Source organism: Vanessa atalanta, chromosome 1, assembly GCF_905147765.1.
Source record: "Vanessa atalanta chromosome 1, ilVanAtal1.2, whole genome shotgun sequence".
Taxonomy (NCBI): Eukaryota; Metazoa; Arthropoda; class Insecta; order Lepidoptera; family Nymphalidae; genus Vanessa; species Vanessa atalanta.
This window is the reverse complement of record NC_061871.1, coordinates 13,761,409-13,779,495: the sequence shown is the minus strand read 5'-3', so window position 1 is coordinate 13,779,495 and position 18,087 is coordinate 13,761,409. Positions and strand designations below refer to the sequence as shown.

Genomic DNA, 18,087 nt, shown 5'->3' with positions numbered 1-18,087 from the left:
TATCGCCAGCACAGTTGGTTAGTCTTAGATGTTGGTCACCGTGCCCGTCACGAAGATTATATTTTTTACTATTTCTTAAGCAAAATGGTAATACATACAGATAAAAATAATTATATTAGACCCCTAAAATATTCATTATTGCATTATTTAAAAGAGTTCGGTATGAGTTTTAATTAGATGGAAATTCATTAAACAGATCAATAAATATTTACAAACAATAAAATGCTAATCAGTTAATATGTAAATGAAATAAAGACTGCATCACTTTCAATTGGTTGGGTTGGGCGTTGTGCAAGTCCGTCTGGGTACCACCAAGCAACAATTATTGTTGCGTTCCGGCTTAAAGTCTGAGTGAGCTAGTGTAACTTAAGGCACAAGGGACATAAAATTTTACTGCCAAGGCTGGTGCCAATGTCCATGGGCGGTCCTGAACACTTACCATCATGTGGGCCTCTTGCCCGCCCGAATATTTAGTATATATAAAAAAAATCATCAAGTTTCATAAGAATACAATAGATGGCGTTGTTGTAGTTATTATATTAGTGAACTATAGCTGAGTACATACATTTATATACAAAAAACACATGTTTAATTACCAGTCAAACATTTAAAAAAAAGTATCAATTAAAATCTATTTTTTTCTTCTGATTTATAATAATAAAAACGAATAAACACTGGTTATTTGTCAATATTAAAACAATCATTATCGGTCCAAATTTAAAAATGCGAGACCGAAAAATATATTATATAACTTTTTTCGAGACATTCAAATGAATTTAAGTTTTGTTCGAAAAATTGGAATAACTTTGTATTTGGAAAAGTGTAACTACTGAGTTTCTTGCTCGTTTTTCACGGTAGAATCTATAACGAAACGGTGGTAGCTTTTAATACAGTTCCGTAAAGTGACAAATTAAAAGTGCTTGTCAATTCTACTTGAAAAGAAAAAAAAAAATTATTATTTTGATTTTTGAATTTCAACCCGATCATGAAAAGATTTTTCCTCAAAGTGACTGTAAAATTTATAGATTAATTAATGCTATTTATTTTAAAATAAATACATCGAAATAACGTTTTTTAAGTCCATTATTTAAAACACTTTAATATAATTAAGTAATAATTAAAGCAATTTACTTAGTTCTTGACCCATGAATTGTAATTAATTTTATTATTTTCAACGTAACTGTTCTAATAATATAATTATTTCCAGTACTTATAGTTAAACCGCAAAAGAACAATTTCTTCGATTAAAATAAAAAATTTTTCCTCATAATTATCTCAGATTATAAAACAAAAGGCAGACGGAGAGCATGGCACATTAAAGTGTAGTAAAAAAACCGAATACAAAGTCAAAAGCGAAGGCAAATTCACACAGGCGATCACTGATAAATAAAAGGTGAAAAAAACATGCAATTTTTACAGGCACTAGGGAGATAACATCTCAGTTCACAAGGCTGGGGGCGCATTGGCGATGTAACCAATGGTTAATATTTTTTACAGCCTTAGTCTATGGGTGGTGGTGACCACTAACCATCCGTTGCTTCATTTGATCGTCCGTCTACCTAACTAATAAAAAAAAGATATAATAGATTTTTTGAATAATAATATATGATCTAATCTTCATCATTACTTTTATAAATGAAATTATATTTTTGTTATTGTTTGATAATAAAATATCAGCCCTAGCGTTATTTCGTGAAAAAAATGCTTGTCAAGTTGCCGCCATCTTGCGGTCATGACTTGGCCATTTAAAATAATTCTCACCAAAAATTATATCTTAGAGAAGCAAAACCACATATACATTGATTTTATATAGAAACTTTTTGCGATGAAATGTAGAACAATAAAAAATTACGCGTGAGCGGTCTACAACCTAAGTTGACCTTTATGGAACTTATTGCCTATAATTCATATGCGATCAAAAACTGTATCTGTAAATTTTAATATACTTTGAATCTTAACGTTTAAGATATAAGATCTATATTAAAAACATATGATTTCCATGCTAATGCACATGAGCATTGTAACGCTTCATTCGCGCTGGTAATTGTTTATTTATTATTTATGTTTATGTAAATATGAGTATATAGGTATTTCATTTTTTTTTCAATTATACGTAGTAAAAATAATATTACCAATTAAACCAAAATTGTCTTATATTTAATGAATAGATACATGTAATATAAAATGATAACTAATACTAAATCTGTTCAGTACACTTGAATCGCAAAGAAAATATTCGAGTTACCATGCAGTGACTATAAAATAATTAATAAAAACTCGTATAGGTTCAATTCATTATCGCATAAAAACTATAAAAATAATTTCCCGCGTCGAACTTACCTGGAGCAATAAGTAATATCAGGTTTTTTATTATGACCAGCCGAGCGTGAGACCGCGAAATCAAAAAAAGAAAAGTAACAGGACTAGGCGCATATTGTTATAGAGAATTAAAAAACGCTAGTTGTTTTCAAAAAGAAAAATAATTTTATGCAACCGCACTAGGAGTCAGTGTTAATATTCTTGAGAACGGCGACTGTTTATTATTGGCAGTGTACGTTAAGATGCTTGCCTATTTTATAAAAGAACAATTTTTAAAAACAAATTATTGACTGTCAAAAGATTATTACAGCGTGGCATTGGATTTTAAAATATTATAAACTGTAAAAACATTATACGAGTAAGTTTGAATTTTTATACAAAATAATATTTTTATTTTTAAAATATATATGATTGTTAATTCATTTAACATAAAAACTTGTAAGAACTTTTAGTAAACCAATTGAAGTACATTAAACGCTATTATGAGATTTAATTATGCGTTTAGAACACTGTTTCTTATAACTGAAAAATAATGGTAATCATAGTGTATCTGTTTTTATTCGCTTCATAATTATTGCAGACATTTTCTGTTAACATCTCTTCGGGGTTTAAAAAAGGCCATAAAATTTAAATGGTAATCAAATCTCTTGAAACTAGTATATAGCAATAAAAATGACCGTTTTAATGTCGTTTAAAAAAAGTTTAAATCGAGACATACATTTTAAAACATAACTTCAAAATCTATAAAATTTAACTTAATTCTATATAAATATAGGAATGAAAATTAAATTTCACGACAGAAACGTGTACACTGTACAGGTTTCTTATTTATGGCTTTATTTTGTCTGACTTTAAATCGTAGAAATACTTTTAGTAAACCTATTTATAAAACAATTAAAATTGGTGACCAAAACATTATTGGGAATTTTCCAATAATGTTTTGGTCACCAATTTTAATTTAAGAAACCAAAATTGTTAGTTAAGCGAATGAATATTTTATTCTGCTATTATTAATACTACTGTTATTGTCACCAATTGAAAAGAAAATTTGTAACAATATTATATACATATATTTTTCATTGATGTTAAAAAAAAATGTTTTTTAGACGGTAACAATAGTAATCAAATAAGTAGATATTTGTAAATATGGAAGTAGTATTTGAATCTTTGTCAAATTAAATTGAACGAAATCTCATAAAGTAATCATTACAATACAATAAAACAAAGATGTATAAAAAGTGCCTTAATGTACCATAAATGGGCAAAGCCTTCTTGATTTGATTTCATATTCACCACGAAAAATGTAAACACGAATTAAGCACGTGAAAAAAAACGTTGACTTGAACTCGCGACCTTGGTATAAATGACGTTATATCCTTATTCACCATCGCAATTGACAACATAAGTTTTTTTTAACATGTTCGACTGGGGAATATGCCGGCTATATTTTTAGTGATAAGTTTATTTCATACATATTTATTTGTTGTCAAGGGTAGATTGAGCAACAAAATGAGAACCAAGATTACGGATTAGAAGCTGGACTAGCGCCATCGAGTTTTAAGTGATTATTTTATTTTTATGAATGATAACTTAGATAACACAACCTCGTGCTTGTGAATAAAAACTTCGTATTACATGATGAAATTCAGTCAAATCTAACACACACACTCACAGACACCAAAACACACGCACGTCTAACAACTCTTCTCACAAGAAGAGAGGTCATTACGATCTATAAAGTGTTATTTTTACTACTTAATTCATTGTTTTTTTCTTTATGATATTGGTATACAATCTAGGGCTACGTGATAGTAAGTGGTCGCTTCCGGTAGACATCTCAAATGCGCCACCAACCTAGGGAAATACAAGGTATTGCTTGGCGTATATATGATGAAGAATTTGGTCGTACATACCCAGATAAATCTTCTCTCGAATTATTGAAATTAAATCGTTTAAGTATTATAACATGTTTACAGACAAATAAATCATTCCCTTCCACGATTGGTTATAGTTGGGTAAGATTAATGGGCATTGCTCCATCAAAAATGTCTTATTAAGAAAAACAGTTTGGTGTAAAGTACAAGATTAGAATTATTTCCAAGATTAAAGTGGATTTATTAAAATACCAGTTCCTGAAAAAGGCAAACTCTAGTATAATATGTGTTGGCGAACAATACTGTTTTGGTCATGTTTCATGTCAATTGGATATCAGTATAAATCAATAGTGTCTAGTTATTTAAGCGTTACAGCGCTTCATTTTTGTTAATATCGAAAAGATAGTAATCATTTGGTCTCGTCTGTTTGCTAATATTAAGTTACGGAGATAATGTCAATCTAACCAAAGTCAGTCACAGTATCTGAGCTCTCTCTAATTCTCTAACGGAAAGAATTCTGGCACAGACCAAACGACTTTACGGCTTTTTAAACATAGCATGAGTTTATACGCAGCCACGTAAGTAGTTGCCACCCAATCCCCATCTTGCACTGCTGAATTCCATTATGAACCAATGTAATTTTGTTTGGGCCTGGGCTCATCTCAATTCCAAACATAAATAATCAAAAATTTTGATGTCCCCTGGCACTCCTATCGTGTCCGATTCGCTGTCTTATTGAATAATGATGGTCAAGGAATAGATAGAGATATATGTCCTGTTTTATTCTATTTTCCCTTTAAAATGGCTGCCGTGGGCAAAATCAGTCCGCGATAGTCATACTTTTGTAAAATCGGTATGTGGACAGGCACATGGGCCAACTGATGGTAGGCAAATTGGCTCATAAACATTGGTGCTGTAAGAAATATTAACCATTCCTCACATTGTCATTGCGACACCAACTTTAGGAACTAAGATGATCCTTGTGACTGTAGTTACACTGGCTCAAACACACAAACCGAAACACAACAATATAAAGTATTATCGTTTGGCAGTAGAATATACATATTATAAATGAGCGGTACTTACCTAAGTACCTGGGTACCTACCCAGACGGGTTAGCGCAAAGCCCTCACACCAAGTTAACAAATGAATGACCTAATTACCTAAAATTGACGACCTCCGTGGTCGAGTATTGTGTACACCGGTTTTCATGGGTACGCCACTCCGAAGGCCCCGGGTTCGATCCCCGGCCGAGTCGATATAGAAAAAGTTTTTAGTGATAACTTAGACCGCTCCCGCTCAGCTTGTGACTCGCATTGTATACGCTGCGCGGTCATCTCATTACACCTGTCAGAAACAAGATGAATACTTTTGCAACGAGCTCTTAGATCGAATGTATAAGCATTACGAAAATGTGATTATTACGCCTTTCTAGCAGCACACTCGATATTGAAATACTTCATTACTCTACATTTACTTTTGTTTTAAATATAATGTAATTCAAATCGATATTCAGAAAGATTTATTGTTTTTTTCTTGATTATAATGAATCGAAGTTACTTAATTAGCTGTAACATATATCTCGATAAGAGGTCATAGTGTTAGAATATTACTTACTGTATTTAAGACAATTTTTTGTTGACTAGAGGGATAAATTGAAGGAAGACAAGTATCAATATAATAGACCAAATTAAACCATCGTGTTGAGATTAAATTTCTTTAGTTCCAAATCAATTGAATTAAATGCTATCGTTTTATTTTATAGAAAATAAGTGAAAACGCTAATTTTTATACAATTATATTTTGATAACATAGAAAATGTCACATTGATTGATATAATATACCGGTTACAATTGAAACAAAACGACTACCAAAAGTATGACCGCACGTCGCGTGGATTGTTGGAAAGGACGTTAGCGACATTTCCATGTTGATTATTACGATTTTCTAGACGACAAAGTGGAGGCAACAACATATTATTTTACCTCTGTCGACGTTATATGTATTTTATGTCTGTCATAATTATATCTGTCAAAAATATATATCCAATTTACCGATGTGTCACTTGTCACATTGATTTGAATATTCATTTAGGTCATACTTCAATGTTACCTTCATTTTGTTTTGTTTTGTTTTTTTATTTATATTAATAATTATTAGAAAAACAAATTTTGATTTATGTTGATTGATTCGAAATGGTTTCAATTCGACCTTTCGGCACTTCCGTTCGTAATTATACTTTGACGAATTAATTATCTACCCACCATATACCCTATTGATAACCTATCTTATATAATATTACGTATTTGAATATACATTTACGTATACTAATATTATAAATTCGAAAGTAACTTTCGTATGAAGCTTGAACTTCAGGAAGGACATAGGATACTTTTAAAGCCTACCGCCTGACGGCCAACCAAACACGCGAGTGAACCCGCGGGCGATAACTAATAACAAAATAAATAAATATCAGTATTAAAACAGTCAAACTTTGAAAATAAAACCATCTAATAAGTCTTTTTAATAAAATTCCGCAGACATTTTTAACTTTGCCGCTTTATAAATTCAAATCATTAGTAAAAATACATTGATAAAGAAAGCATATTATTCGATACAAGATTATATACATGATAAAACAGCGTGGGGTTAATGCTTGTTGACTTCCAGGCTGGAGACATGACATACATATATAATTGTATTTAACTAACATGACTATATTTTTAGATGTTTTAAAAGAGTAACTAATGAGTTTCTTGCCGGTTCTTCTCGGTAGAATCTACATTCCGAACCGGTGGTAACTTCATTTAATATAGTTTGTTAAATGACGATTCAAAAGAGCTTGTAAAGGCCTACTTGAATAAACTATATTTTGATTTGATTTGATTTGATTTATTAATGATCGATTGTAGCTTTCAAGCTAATTAACAATATAATAATTTAACGATCGCAACAATAACATAATTATATAACATTACATTCATAATTGCACAAACAACTGAATCAGTGAGCACGCGCAGGTGCGTGCAATTTACGTACTTTTCTTGCTGCTGATGACGGGTTACGTATAAGCAGGTAACTGGAATTCCTTTTAGGGCTATTGCGTATTTTTTACATCGCAATATAAAAAAAAAACATTCTAAAATAACTTATCACGAAACGCGAGACCGTATTTGTGTTCAATTAATCAATTTTATATTCGAGTCCGTCAATACTTCGTCCGGGTGAAATAAGAATTAAATAAAGTCTTATTTACTTGTCAATCGCAGTAACACCTACTGATTTTATCCAAAGCAAACACATAAAAAGTTCATCAAATTCGGTTCAGCCGTTTAAGAGATCTAATGACATATTAACATCCAGAATTGTCATATACCTTAAAATAATTTAATACTTTAAATATCTACTAAAATAATCGTGCCTAAACAGATAAATAGGGGTAATACTCCTGAAAATGAAGTAACTAGAAAGAGAAAGAAAATGCAACTATCTAACTCCTCCCTTACACTTAAATGACACATCACACAATATAGTTCAGTTTCACCAGCTACTGTATATCAAAGGGTTATATTTCCGTAACTATTAATAATTAATTAAAAAAAAATTATAAGTACAATAAATCGTGAGGAAATCGATTAAAGACGACACTTATCAGCAGAAACATTAAATAATATGTGGGCTTCCTATCGATAAGTGTCGTTCACGGACATAGATTTTCCAAAGGCCGACAGATACCAGAAAAATCCACACATCTTAGCGGGTGCTCCTGATTTTTTTATTGTCATCCTTAATTTGAAATTCAAGATAAAACACAGTATTGGTTGATTTACCATGCCTCAAAGGTAAGCCTCCTTAGTTTCCATGGTTTGTGGTACATTGGCGATGTAAAGAACCGTTAATTTTTTAACGCCAATATGGGCAGTAATGAACTCCCGAGTGACCCATTTGCCCGTCCTGCCAATGTTATAAAAAACACACACACACAAGCGGATCGTAGTACATGTGCAGTCACGAGAAAATCGTCCCTGATATCTTGCCAATGAGCGGTTAGCATTGGAAACTATGGTAATTTATTATCGTTATCAATTTACACTGGCATGTTATTTTCCTATGTTTTTTATTTATTAAATAAAGTACCTCGAACCCGACAAGTGCCAAACTCGTAACACAACACCGCCCTTCAAAATATAAGGCTGCATTAAATTACAACTTGCGTGAATACTTTAAAAATAACCTTATATCACATCGTTATGTAACGTGAGAATGACTTTCGAAAAAATGCGTATTAATAAAACAAGTGACGAAAAGTTGTTTAAATCCTGGATCACTTTTATTTTAAAAACTGTATGATTAATTAAATACCCAAAATAGCTTCTGATTTTCTATGATGTTTTTGGTAGAATCCAGTTTACACCGGTTAGTATAATTATTGAAATATATTGAACAAAATGTTTTTTGTATTAGCATTAAATAATAATATCCGTTTTAAATATGTTAAAATATTAAATTAAACTAAATAAAAAATATATCAATTAGAAATGACTTAAAAAACACCTTTTAAAAAAATAACTTGAAATTGTATAAATTCTTATACTATTAAAAGCTATATTTTTAACTTTAGGAACTATCAAGTTCTTTTATATGTATAGGGAATATTATATTTTATCGACAATGATTATTTATAAAGTCATTTTGACATTTTAAAGTGAATAGTAAAACATATGAAACTAGCCATTAATTATTATAATTTTCACTCCATTTCAAGTTTAGCATATAAATATATAGACCGTGAAATATCTTCATATAATAAATGTAAACTTTAGTTTTGTAAGAACTTGACCTACCGGCAGGTTGAGTACATTCTTATATAATACATAGTTAATATACAGTTATATTGTGTTTACGATTTTTTTTAACTACTCATTTATTTTAAATGGAGTTATTTTTTTAACATTATATTTAATATGAGCGACACGTCCTGACCTTACTCGGATACAATAAGTGTCTATATACAACGTTCAAATTGAAAAAAAAAAAACATAAATAGAAAAAAGAAATACATCCGGCTAGCTCTCTGCTATAAATATGCATGTATTATATATGTGAAACTTCTTCTTGGATTAGTGTTTTTATTGTTGAAAACCACATTAAAATCCGTTGTTAAAAACATTTAAGCGTATCGACGGCGGGCCGCCAGTCAATATCAAAACATAACTACATCTTTTCTATAAGTCAAATCATAATACCACAATGCTGCTGCAATAAATAATCGATCTATTCTACCATTATTATTTTTTTATTTATATATATTTATTGCAAGACAAATAACACAGTTTCTATAACTCGCCTATTGTCCTAATCATAAATAATTAAAGAATTTCGGGCAGCACACACTCACGTATTTAAAAAAAACACTCAATAATTGTGTGGATACATTGTGTTGTAAATAATGACTGAATGTCCGTTTGGCCCTTATGGTTTTGGTATGTACTCAATTCAATGTTTTTAGTACACAAGACAAAAACGAAATTTACATTAATCCTGATCTAGGTAATATCAATCAAACAGTATGGTTGTCCATTATCAAAGAACAGCCTAAATATATTCCTAAATCTTACAAAATAGTTACATAAACTTATATGGATTACAAATGCTAATATGTTTTTTACACTTCCAAAGCTACGATTACACGACAGTGTGACAGGAGGCCGTCTAAATTATCTTTTGAGGTTACTCGCCCCGAGCGAATCGGTTGCGTAACCTGCGAAATAATATAAAAGTATATGACATTATAATTATATATACTGATCGTTGTTTAAATTACTCAATTTAAATTATTATCTCATTAAGTTTAGTTCGAAATTAAATAACAAAGTTTGGGTTAAATTAATACGTTGCTTGAAATTTTATTTGATTACAAACTTTGCGTAAATTCATTACTTTTAAAAGTATCTTTTGAACATGAACTTATGTATTTTCTGTAATATATTTATTAACAATTTAATATTAAGTATTTAAGAAACTTCTAAATAGCAATACATAAAACATTAGGTTCATTATAAATAAGTTTAATACATAATCTTCAACGACAAGAGTCGATAGCAAATGTTCTTCCTCAAAGGGACGAAGACTTTTGCCCAGTAGTGGGATATAACAATTAAATAATTATATAAAATGTGTCATAATCATATTCTCGTACCTGTGTGTAGACCTAAATGTTATCGATTTATTTGATTTTTGATTTTCTTCAAAGTCGCTTCTAATAAAGCATATACTACGTTACCCGTGATTACAAGAGCTTATAAAATAGGCACCTTTTATTTACACTAATACTCTGTCACCCAGACCAACCGCTCCTCTCGCGTTGCCCCGTCTGGAATTGGGATTTGTAAATCATAATAAACATAGGTACATCATAAATAACCTCGATGTGACTTAAATAAAATAAAAGTTCACTAAAGTAAGCGAAAGTTAGTAAACAGTGAAAATCGACAACGAAAAATCATTGAAAAGGAAAATAATCGGAACTTTTATAACGTTATCTTGACCTTCAATACTTTTCCCCGGTCAATTATTTTACGCAATTATAGTTTCGCTACGAATACGTGCGTCACGGACGTAGTATAGAAAATCGATTCGTTAGGTAGCAGGCACGTGGCGTTTCGATAAAAACTTACTTTCCAATATCAAAAAGGTAATTTTCTAAATAAAATAAAAGAACTGTTGTCAGTTGTAGAAAATCGTAAGAAAATATCGACAACAGTTGTGAAATGTCTCACTATACAAGACATAAAAACTTTATATATTATTATAATGAACTGTTTGGTATTGACGAGCCCCGGACTTACGACGTTTTTCATCAAATGCATTTAAATAAAAATAAAAAAAACAATAATAAAATAGCCACGATAATAAGCAAGAACGATTCTGTGGTTCCCGCCGAAGAGACTGAAAGGATACCGCTGGTTTTTAAAAGGATATTCGGGCGCTCTAGGCAACCTGGGCACCGGCGAGTCTAACATACCCCACTTCACGTAGGTGAAACGCGTAACGTGTTATCACATCGATATAAAAAAGGGTGCACGCCACTTTATAAAGGTGGGGCTCATACTCGATGGAGGTAGTCTTCATGATGCAAGGAATACCCAGTTATGTTAATCTGCCGCGCTCGAATAAATCCCAAAAATCTCGGGCTCCCCTGCTACCTGTTTCCACTGTATGAGTCTATATCATTTTATTAAAAAACAAAAGCTGTATTACAAGGACTACATAATGTAAGTATGTATATTCAATATAATTATAGAAAATATTGTAACGTGTAAAAGAGAAAATACGAAATGAATATAATGTATAGCCATCAATATGCCTACGATAGTGTAATCACTCAATGGTTTTCTAACATAAGTAAGTGTTTCTATCAGGTCTAAATAGTATATCATTAGCGTCTAGTAACGAATATTAGTTCCTTTTATATAACGTACTAAGTGTTACGCGCCCGCTTTACTCGCTATGGATTAAATTTCATATAATAATGTATTCAATGTTTGAAAAGCACTGTTTTTGCTTTCCAGATATTATCGAAGTGTTTGTCAAGTTATATTTGTAGTGTTTGTAAGAAATCACTTCGTATCTCACTCGTGGCGTGTTCTAAACCAAAGTCAATGCCGCATTTGATGTTCTTTGGTGAGTTCCGAGTTTGTATAATATATCTATTCTAGATTTTTTATAAAAAATCTATTGATCTCCAAAATGGCTCAAATTCCGCGCAACTCAGAAGACAAAAATGTAATAATTTTCTGAAAATAAAATTACTTTTCAAGATGACTGAATAAAATAATGGGACGTACGTGGTAAGACGTATAATCACAGAACAAACCTATAGATAGATAAAAATTTCTTGACTTTGAATAGCTCTTAATATTTGCTTACCTATATCTATAATTATAAAAAATTCGAAGACATATAATTATTCGAATTTATAGAACTGCATTGGCTGCATTTTACTGGGACAACTCTTTAAAAAAAAAAAACTATGGTTCTCTCTGAACAATTAATTTCATTCGGACTCAAAGTATTTGTATTAATATAATTTCGATTTAATTTTGTATTGGTAGAAATGTACGTTGAAAAATGAAAATCTATATTCCGAACTGATGATAGTTTTACATATAATTCTATATTATCATGAGAATTTAAGTGTTTACATACTTACCTACTTAAATAAAGAAAAGGGTCGTATTTTTATAATGTTAAATTAATTTCGCCAAAAAGGTTATTTTCTTCTCAATCGATGTGTTTATCCGATTTTAAAGTGAACAAAGTAATAGTGCCCTCGCTATTAAGTTAATGTCAACCTTTTAAATTTACTTTTACCGTATCTTCAAGGATTTTTTTAAAATATGCGGATAAAATACATACGTTCGGATTTTTTCCGTGTTTTTTAAAATATATAATCTGTTATAAATTATAATATTATTACACGTCATACGTTATACAATTTTAGAATAACCAATTAATTATTTAGGATTTATTTTAAATACAAAAAATTAAACACTGCTTAAAAAAATTAAAGTATCTACATCTATTGTTATATACATATGAATTAGGTGTTCGTCCCGACATCGCCCGGATATAATACCATACAAATTCACAGTTACATATAACATATTTATTTATACCTTGTATTAGAAGATTCACCTGTGCAATTCATAAATTTAATCTGACGCACGTGACTTATTCCAAATACTTTAGCAATTAACACTTGTTGTTAATTGCTAAAGTTTTTACAATAACATACTCTGCTTTAATTAAACAAAACAGAAAAAAAAAACATTCCTTGCGAGAAAACGCTCAACATTTAAGCTACGTATCCTTTCCTTTCCTTAATATGAAACGTTTCCTGCAAACGATATTAATAGAAAGTTCTAGATAAATCATTTTAAAAAAAAAGAAAAATATAATAATATGCTGCGGCACCAACAGCCAAGTAGATACATATAATCAGAATTTAATCCGATAGGCTCAAAACTTTCACAGTTTTCTATAGTAGTTTGCCTCCAAGCGCGAGATGTGTAATAATTAACAAAATATATACCAACAATTCAAAATTAAAATGGTCTCCGTCCACTGAGCTATATCGGCTATATTTTAAGATAGCAACTGAAATCGCGTTTATTTTGATAATAAAGTATATATAATCGTATATAAATCAAATGTCACATCTATACGATTTTATATCCAATTAAGAAATTAAGATCGTTTCTCATTGTTTTTATTGCGCGTGAAAATTCAGTGGAAGCAGATGGGCCGGTTGCACCATTTTTTTTTTAATTTTGATTAAGCAATTGTATCATGCATGAAATCTTAATTATTGACGGAGTTGCTTATAGACGTTGTTTAGCGAGTGCTTAGTGGAACAGCGACTTTCTTTCTTTCCTTCATCGTGGATTTTACATTTAAAAGAAGGAGACGCAGCATCGTTTAACGAATCACTACCTAAACAACAATTAGGTCGAGTCATAATTGTATTAAAGCTATATCGACGTTTTGTTTTTCTAAAAATCCATGTTTATTTATGTTTGTTAAAATTAATTAAAGAAGGTTGAATGTAATAAATTGTTATAAAGTTAGTTTGTATGTTTTAATCCGCTTATCTCATTGAATACAAGAACAATTTGGAAAAAATGCGTTTAATATAATGTTAATTACTCAGTATGGTTCTACTGGTATTGAGTTTATGAATGTCATCGGTTGTATACTCATCATGATTATTAAATTGGTATGTAATCTAAATTTAAACAGGAGTTAAACCACAGGGCTCAACTATGTAGTTTAATAAAAATACTATTGCGTAATAAGTAAAGTATTAAAAACCCATCTAGAATACATATTTATAGTTGCGTCAAATATTATTCTTTAACGGCATAACCTTTGAACCTACTACTATTGCATCGAAAGAACATACTTATCATTTGTTGTACAAATATTTGATGCAATACTACAAGTGGGCACTCCTAGGTCGAACCTTGATGGGTCATTACATAATAAGCTAAATATTGCCCATAGACAATCTAAACCATTCAATTATATAATAATGTAACTATCAAAAACCGTTACGTTAAATTAACAGTTGATTAATGATTAAGACATCATTGTTTTATGGTGACGCGATCTGATCAAAATGGGATATTTTATTTATTACTTAAGAGCAATACGGTGCCACCGTAACAAGACTGTTTCCAGTATTTCCACTAGAGCACGCATTGACTCCTTCGACTTTGCACGCGACGCGCGTCAATCAGCGCGCTCCGAATTCGCGCCAACGCGAAATAGCGTTCCGTTTAAAAGAATATCTAATTAAGCTTAAATCACACTAGCAAACATCATTTAAATTAAAAAAAAAAAACATATATCGGAGTGTTTGACAAAATATATTTAAAAAAAGAAAACTGTCATATTTAGGCGCGAAGTGTAGTGATGTGATTTATGAAAGTGTAAGTGGCTATTTCCACGAGTGTCGTATATGAGTTTACATTATATTTAAGCAGGTGAACGATAAGGCGGTTGTTTTGTCAAGGTTGACGCAATTTTATGGCTTACCTATTAACGGTTTACGTCGACATATTATTTTAGCAATAAACTTATTACAATATAAAAAAAATTAAACATTAGTATCAATAAAATTATTCATTTGAATAAAAATGCTGAGATAAGTTTTTACTTCTAAACCAAATATAAAAATTAGTAAGTAAACAAAAAAAATACATTTTAATAAGTAAATCCGACCTGTTGCTGGACATCGGTTGAATTTATCAAATGTACATTAGTAACGATCAATAAGAAAAAACATATTATGGCAATAATAGACGTGCATAATAAATGTTGTAAAAAATAATACTATTATCATGCCTTGTTCAATATTTTTCTATTGTAAATGTAAATTTAAATAAAAAAAAAAGTAATTTGTTAGCAAAAATGACATATTCCCCACAGATTATAAATAACATATTTATTTACAATATTAATAGTCTGCTTTATCTTGACGTGTAAAATGTAAACAAACCGATAACCTCTAAATACATAAATGTCTTCAAGAGTAGGCATTTAGTTAATTAGGTGTGTAGTTTATAAACGATTTATTATAATACAACTCGGTATATGGAACCGGATTTTCCCTTAACAGAACCTGTGAAAAATTACCTGGCAATTATTATTACTTTATAAAACTATTTACTTATATAGTTTTTTTATATTACAAAATACAAAAATATTTTATGATATCACCTACCGTGCGTATGAGTCGGCTAGCGAAGGGATGACCTAACCCGCTACACAATTAGCGCACTTCCTGGAAAAGCTTCAACATTTATTAAAAATATTCGTTAAATTTAAAATTATTGTCTTTACGTCTAATAAACATTTTTCTTTAAACCAAATAGCATTCAGACAGAATTATGATATTATTATACTGCTATGCAACAATTAAATAAGTAAAATACCCAGTCAAGACAAAAACTATTTTATTTAAAACGCAAATTATAAATAGTACGGAAGTAAAATGAAATTAATGATTTCTGGTAAGCGTATGTATGATATACCAACATAATATAATATAGTGGAAACTGAATCAGTATTTTGTTAACGGATCTCTAAAAAATAGTCTATCACAAATGAAAAAAGTAAATTAAATACCATTAAAAATATAATGTTAAGTTCAAAAAGACATAATGACCTTCTGATTGACTTTGTCTGATGTAACCTTTAACCTAGGCAATTATGTTATTAATATTACTTAAGCTGTTATCATTTTGGGGTTACTTTTAAGGTCATTCATGTTGGTTTAGTGTGTTCGTATCTAAGAGCATTACGGGTTAGCTCAGTTATATAACTGCGGAATATCTTGCAGGAATATTTTAATCTTCGGTAATGAATGTTAAACAAAAATACGCTACATCTTTAGCAGATGCGATTGTATCAAATAAATGAAAATTATAGAGCACTTAATTGTTTAGAGTTCCGAACCTTTAAAGACAAAATGGACCCTTATAAGATCACTTCGTTGTCCGTCCGTCTGTTCGTGAAAAGCATTTTTCTTATGAACGTTTAGAATCATAAAGTTGAAATAAATACCAAATACTGAGATTTTCAGTTAGTTGGAGCTTTTAAAATATCAATCTTCTAGGTCTACGCAATCAAAAGATTACGTCGCATTTCCCATACATACGCAAAGGGAATCAAAACCTATATGGTACTTTCTATTGACCTTGAATCATGAAATCCAATGAGTAGTACAACTATAGGAAAATATCCGACACCCGTCAGTCGAAAATTTGTTGTTACATTAGTGACGCGTTGTCTATCTGTCTGGTGGTATGGAACCATCCGTGCGCGAATCCGAATCGAAATTTCCCAGTCCATAATTTATAATTCTATGTTCTAAATCCAAAGGCCCGATGTTAATTCTATTTCAATTTTCATTACGGCATTCGAACCGGTGGCGGATTGTTGCAAACCAATGAGCAACTAGAATGCTTCCATAACTGATATTAAAGATATTTCATTGATCTTTGGAAAAATATTACGATAGAATAATCCTTATTTATTAATTAGGTTTGAGGTGGCCAAGCGGTTAAAACGCGTGCATTGTGCGTGATTGTAAGTTCAAACCTAGACAAGCACCACTGTTATTTATATGCTTAATTTGTTTTTATAATTCATCTGCTCGGTGGTGAAGGAAAACATTGAAAGGAAACCTACATGTGTCTAATTTCAATGGAATTCTGCCACATGTGTATCGCTCCAAAACCTTCTCCTTAAAGGGAGAGGAGGCCTAAGCCCAGCAGTGGGACATTAACAGGCTACTTACAAATTACTTTTACAATAGCTATGCTTTCAAATTTGAATATACATAAACAATATTAAACCTTGATGGCAAGGTAGTAACTACCCACTCATCAGATATTCTACCGCCAAAGAGCAAAACTTAATATTGTTGTGTTCCGGTTTGAAGGGTGAGTAAGCCAGTGTACTAAAGTCACAAGACATCTTATTTCCCACGATTGTCAGCGCATTAGCTATGTAAGGAACGATTGATATTTCTTAAACCGCTGATATCTATGGGCGGTGGTGGCCACTTACCATCAGATGGCTCATTTGCCCGTCCACCACCCATTACATAAAAAGAAAAGAAATAAATGCTTAAAGTTGTTATACACTTTGCCATATCGGTCACGTTTTAATGTTCATTACTTCGTTCCTTATCGTATCAAGTTATGTAAGCCTTTCTCAATAAACTATCTAGCACAAAAATAATTATTGAAGTAGGACTGGTAGTTCCTGAGATTATCGCGCTTAACGATACAAATTCTCTAACTTTATAATTTAAATTTTAATAAAACCTCTTTCAAACTCATTTCATTCAAATATTTTGTTAGTAGTTCAGTTTTGGCGTTGTATTAAAAATATATCCTTGAAGTACACCGGGTATTTGAGATAGAAATATAATCTTCTGTGTTATTAATATAGGCTTGTGTTATCTGATGTTGTTAGTGACGTCATTGATACATCGAATTACGTCATACTTTGTGCTGAACTTTTAAGGACGTGCTTGAATTTTTCGAAATATTCCAAATAATTATAAATAGGTAAAAAAAAAATGAAATAACGTAAATATGTATTTATAAATAGTGTCAAAAAGTTAAGTGTTAAGTGTTGGACCTACAATATTTGAACAAGTATTTGGTCACTATTAAAAAAATACTTAAATTAGTTGGTAATAGTGAAAATTTTCTATAGAATATATTCATTCCTTAAGTAGATATATGTACTCATCTTAAGTATAAAGATATAATTATTATGTATACATATATAGACATGCAATAGCCAATAGCCTGGA

General features: G+C 30.6%; 1 protein-coding gene across 6 annotated transcripts in view; it reads left to right on the top strand.

Moving 5' to 3' along the window:
- LOC125067912 overlaps nt 1-18,087 on the top strand; it is an 83,842-nt gene that overhangs the window by 33,383 nt on the left and 32,372 nt on the right. For 2 of the 6 annotated variants that reach the window (XM_047676829.1, XM_047676822.1), the window contains exon 1: nt 14,458-14,686. The exons of the other annotated variants lie outside the window; for them this stretch is intronic. The gene's annotated coding sequence lies outside the window, so the exon portion shown is untranslated. Of the gene's footprint in view, nt 1-14,457; nt 14,687-18,087 lie in introns of those variants that run through there. 6 annotated transcript variants of the gene reach the window in all.